Below are 5836 nucleotides of genomic sequence, written 5' to 3' on the forward strand. Positions count from 1 at the left end.
ACACTGTTTCACAAAGCTATAGTAATCAACACAATATGGTATTGGTATAGACACAGAAATCAATGAAACAGAATAGAGAGCATAGAATAAGCCCACAAATAAATGGTCAATTAATTTATGACACAAGAGGCAAGAAAATACAATGAAGAAAGAATAGTCACTTCAATAAATGGTTTTGGGAAAATTATACATACAAATGAATGAAACTGGATCCCTATCTTAAACCATACACAAAAATCAACTCAAATCGGAATAAAATTGAATATAAGACCTGAAGCCATAAAATTCCTAAAAGAAAGCATAGGGGGTCAGGTTCTTGACATTAGTCTTTGTAACGACTTTTTGGATTTGACACCAAAAGCAAAGGCAACAAAATAAAAAATAAACAAGTGGGACTATCAAGCTAAAAAGCTTCTGCATAGCAAAGGAAACAGTTAACAGAATGAAAAGGCAATGGATGGCATGGGAGAAGACAACTGCAAATCATATCTCGAATAAGGGGCTAATGTCTGAAATATATAAAGAACTCATATAACTCAGTAGGGAAAAAAAGCAATCTAATTTAAAAAATGACAGAGAAACTGAATCGACATGTTTTCCAAAGAAGACATCCAAATGGCCAACAGGTACATGAAATGATATTCAACATCATTCATCATGAGAGAAATGCAAATAAAAACCACAATGAAATATCATCTCATACCTGTTAGAATAGCTGTCACCAAAAAGGCAAGAAATAAGAAGCACTGGTGAGATTGTGGAAAAAAGAGAACCCTTGTGCACTGTTGGTGGGAAGGGAAATTGGTATAGCCACTTTGGAAAATAGTATGGATATTCCTCTATGGAAAATAATATGGCACTCCTTCAAAAAATTATACATACAACTACCATATACTCATATAAATACTACTATAAACTACTAAACACAATATCAACTACTATTAATAAAAATAGAACTAGATCCAGCATTTCACTTCTGGGTATATATCCAAAGAAACTGAAATCACTGTCTCAGAAATATATCTGCGCCCTCATGTACTGCAGCCTTGCTTATAATAGACAAGGCATGGAAATGACTAAGTATCTATGGATGGATGAATAAAGAAATTGTAACATATATACAATGGAATATTATTTAGCCATATAAAAGGGAGAACCTGCCAATTGTGATAGCATGGATGAACTTTGAGGGCATTATGCTAAGTGAGATAAGCCAGAGACAAATACTATATGATTTCATGCATAAGTGGAATCCAAAAAAAACAAACTCACAGAGAACATATTGGTGGTTGCCAGAGATGGGGGGTGGGGAGTAGGGGAAATGGGTAAAGGTGGTCAAAAGATAAAAATGTCCAGTTATAAGATAAATTTTGGGGATGTAATGTACAGCATCATGACTATGGTTAACAATACTGTATTATATACTTGAAAGTTGTTAAAGTAAATATTAACAGTTCTCATCATAAGACAAAAACATTGTAACTCTTTGAAGTAATTAACATTAACTAAGCTTATTGTGGTAATCATTTGCTTACATATATGTCAAATCATTATGTCGTACATCTTGGACTAACATAATGCCTATGTATCTCAGTAAAACTGGAAAAACACTTTGCCTTAAAAAATTTTTGAATTGGTAGATTGCCCTCCCAGGGGTGAGACTTATCCAATCAGCTGAAAGCCTGAAAGAACAAAAAAGCTGACCCCCTCCACCCCGCTCGAATAAGAGGGAAATCCTTCTGCCCAACTTCCTTCAATCTGGGACATTACTATTTTCTTGCCTTCAAACTTAAACTGAAAATCAGTTGCTCATGGTTCTTAATGCTGGTGGCCTTTGGATCCACACAATTATCTCTGCTGGGTCTCCAGTTTGCTACATCTTGGGACTTGTCAACCTCTGTAATTGCATGCACCAATTTCTCTCCCATCTCAATTAATTAATTAATTAATGTAGTTAGTTTTTATTTAAATTCCAGTTAGCCAACATACAGTGTAAATTATTCTCAGGTGTAAAATTTAGTGATTCAATACTTCCATACAAGCCAATTTCTTAGAATAAGATATCTATATCTGTATATCTATATATCTATATTATTTGTTCTGTTTTCCTGGAGAATCCTAACACAAATACTGACCACAAACATTTCATTTTATGGTGCTATAATCATATTTTTTAAGAACATGACCTACTCTAACGCTTTCCCATTCTATGTTTGTATTTAATTTTATATTCCTCACTAAAGAAAAAATGGATACAATGCTTTTGTTTATACATATACATATTTCCTTTGTGGAAATTTGAGGTCCTAGTCCATGCTTGTTTGTTGACTTTCTCTTAGAAGAGTTCATTTTTATGCCTTATGTTTCTCTTAGTTATATATTTCACTGCTACCTACCTAGGGGGTAATGATGAGGGATGAAATAGCTGAGATATACCATTAGCACCCCTTAGTACACGGTACACATAAAACTATTCAATTACATTATTGTTTTAAATATTTATAGAGTAAAATTATAGGGATAAATTAATTATTAAACAATCTTGGGAATATGTGCCTCACATGGGCACAGATGGAACACTGAACGTGGCGCACCCCCCACCACCCCTCCCCCACTTTCATCACCACGCCCTTTGCGTAATGATTAACGTAAGAGACTCAAACCCCAACTCCGGAGGAAGGGACGTCATTCCAGCAGCATCTTGGAGCCGGCCCCCAGGCCTGCCTGGTCTCCCACTCTGAAAAGGCGGCGAAGGCCCACCACCTCGGCCTTCGGCCTCTCTCGCAGCCCTCACTTCCGAGCCGCCTTCGCTTTCGCCTTGGTGCCAGAGCCGCCAGCCATGGCCACCGCGCCGCCCTCTCCCGTGTGCCAGAACTACCACCCGGACTGCGAGGCTGCCATCAACAGCCAGATCGACCTGAAGCTCTACGCCTCCTATGTGTACCTGTCAGTGTCTTTCTATTTTGACAGGATTGACGTGGCCCTGGAGAACTTCGCCCAGTTCTTCCTGCGCCAGTCCGATGTGGTGAGCAAGCATGCCGAGCAACTGATGAAGCTGCAGAACCTGCGTGGTGGCTGCCTCCGCCTCCGCGACATCAGGAAGCCTGACGTGACAACTGGGAGAGAGGCTTGAAGGCCATGCAGTGCGCCTTTCACCTCGAGAAGACCCTGAACCAGAGCCTGCTTGACCTGTACCAGCTGGCCACCAAGAAGAATGACACCCACCTGTGCAGCTTCCTGGAGAGCAACTACCTGCACGAGCAAGTCAAGGCCATCAGAGAGTTGGGGGGCTACATGACCAACCTGAGCAAGATGGGGGCCCCAGACTACCTCTTTGACAAGCTCACCCTGGGCAACAGCGACAAGAACTGAGTTGGGACTTTTTCCCCACAGCCACAGGGTACATGGTGACTTCCCCTGGTCACCGTGCCAAGCACGTATAAAATGCATTGCCTTTGCAGTGTTCCAGCCTTTTTCTTCCCGTTTTGCCCTTTCTTCCAATAAAGTTATTTGGTTTCAATAAAGTTAGTTGGTTCCTAAATAAATAAAGGTCTTTGGGTGATTCGTGTGTGGAAATCTCTCACCTTTCCAGGAGTCCCTCCACTCACCCATGCCCCATCCACACATAATTCGGGATCTCCCAAGATAGAGGGAGAAAGTGGGAGGTGGATGGGATCCTGGAAAATACAAAATCAATCTTCCCCTTAGAAATTATGGAGGTATATGGGGGTGGGGTGGGGTAGAATGGAGCCCTGATCAATATGGGAGCCTGTGCATGGTAAAAGTATAAAAAAATGACCCGACAGTCACAGTTGAGGTTGCCACTGGAGAAAGTAGAAGGAATAGGACTGGGTCGGGATTAAAATAAAGGGCTCTTAAATTTTACTAGAAAATCCTGAGTTTACTAATATATGCAAATGTTAATGTTTGTTAACATTAACTGAGGAGCAAGATGGAGGCCCCAGAAGCTGCTGTTGCACCGTATCTATCTCTTCAACAAGGTGCTCTGGGCAATGATGACAAAGTAACTAAGCCTTAGATTGTCTTTCCCATAGACAGGGAAGTGAGTTCCTAGGTCACCAAACTGAACATGCATATTGCCTTTACAAAACATCCAAATATATTTTCTCCTTCCATTGGACCCTTTTTTCCATTTAAAGTAACATGGCACCAAAAAAAACCCCAACCAACCAAACAAACAAAATTACCTTATTAGAAGGGCTGAAGAATATTACATGGTCAAAATTGAAGCTCAAATTTGTGATATTGAATATGAAGTAGAATAAATCCCCGTGAAAGTTAAGCCAGTGAGTCTGGCTGCTTTGAAAAATGTAGTGGGTAGGGGAGAGTTGAAGCTGAGAGGCCAGTCAGGAGATATTGTAGCCAGTCCAATGAAAGACATTGGTGGCTGAACTGGAGTGGAGGCTCGTGAAATGGAGGATGAGACAAATTCTAGTTGGATTTGGATGAATCAATAAATAAGATCTTCTCAGGGACCAAAAGTGAGGAATAAGAAATGAGGAAAATAATCTAGATTCTGATGTTTGGACTTGAACATCTGGGTGGACAGTAGTGCTATTTATTAATTTGGGGACTTTTGCTGGAGGCACATCTGGCGTGGAAATGTGGGAAGCCATGTCATGTAAAATCTGACATGCCTATTAGATATCCAAATAGACTGTCATGCAGGAAGCTGGAAAAAAAAAGAATCTGGAACTGAGACGTGAAGTCAAGCTTAGAAATATACACATGGAACACATTGTGACTGGATAAATTCACCAGAAATAATGTAGAAAGAGTATGGCACAGCCAGCCTCAAGCCCAAGGCAGCTAACATTTAGAAAAGGAATTGAGGTGTTTGAACACCCAGAAAGCTGCTGTCCCCACCTTGACCATTATCTTATTCCAGACTGCAATGGCCATTTATGTGCACTCCTCATGTATTCTCAAATCAGCCTGTTCCTGACCTCACTGCGGCCTTTGGTTCCTTCCTTCAGGATGTGGTAAAGATATAGCCTTTTAAAAAATATATCTTCATGGCTATGTGTAAAAAGAAATTATGTCCCAGTTAAAAAAATTTTTTTCCAAAGGAAATAAAAGACCTGTATTTGTATGATTTTCTTTATGTTCCCCTTTCAAAACTCTGCCTCTTTCTTAGTTCATTTTCTATTTAACCAGATGAACTCATCAACCATGTAAACCCCAATATTTATCTATCTGAGAAAAATACTCAAAATATTGTGTTTGTTCTTTGCCATGTGTGGGCTACAAAGATAAAAATTTATAGACTTTGTATCTCACATTCAAAGACACATGGGTAATTTCTTAAAGCCAGCAGATGGCTTGGAAGCATTTAGTAAGATATAAACAAGTTAGGTAAGCAATAATTACACTCCACATTTCCCCTTGGCTATGCTTCAATACTTCCTTAAAAATCAGGATTATGGTTCATTGAGTTCAGTTTACAGGGAATGCTATTGACCCTCTACTCTGTTTAGTCAAATTTAGTCTTTTTGCTTTATTTTCTTCTCTGCCTGCTTTGAGGACCTCTCCTCTTTGTGGTTTGTCTCAGATCTTACAGGTAGTGTATATGTTGATATTCTGTTCCATAGGTTAATCTAACATATATAGGAGGACTACAGAAAGAAAGCAATTTTTAGTCTCAAAGTGAAATCCATCAGTTTTTCTCCTTTTTTGAATAACCCGTGCTATAAGTGCATGCTATAGGTGAGGTGCTTTTTCACATGCTTTTCAGACATTGTGTTGTTGTCTGAAAATCTTGTACATCAACCTTGTGTACTATGGATTCTCCCTACTTTACATATGAGAAATTGGG

The 5836-nt window shown here is 39.5% G+C and overlaps 1 pseudogene; it reads left to right on the top strand.

Annotated features, from left to right (window-relative positions):
- Positions 1 to 2839: 2839 nt before the first annotated feature.
- LOC115283929 lies at positions 2840 to 3372 on the top strand (annotated as a pseudogene).
- Positions 3373 to 5836: the final 2464 nt, after the last annotated feature.

The sequence above is a fragment of the Suricata suricatta genome, chromosome X (assembly GCF_006229205.1).
Source record: "Suricata suricatta isolate VVHF042 chromosome X, meerkat_22Aug2017_6uvM2_HiC, whole genome shotgun sequence".
Lineage (NCBI taxonomy): Eukaryota > Metazoa > Chordata > Mammalia > Carnivora > Herpestidae > Suricata > Suricata suricatta.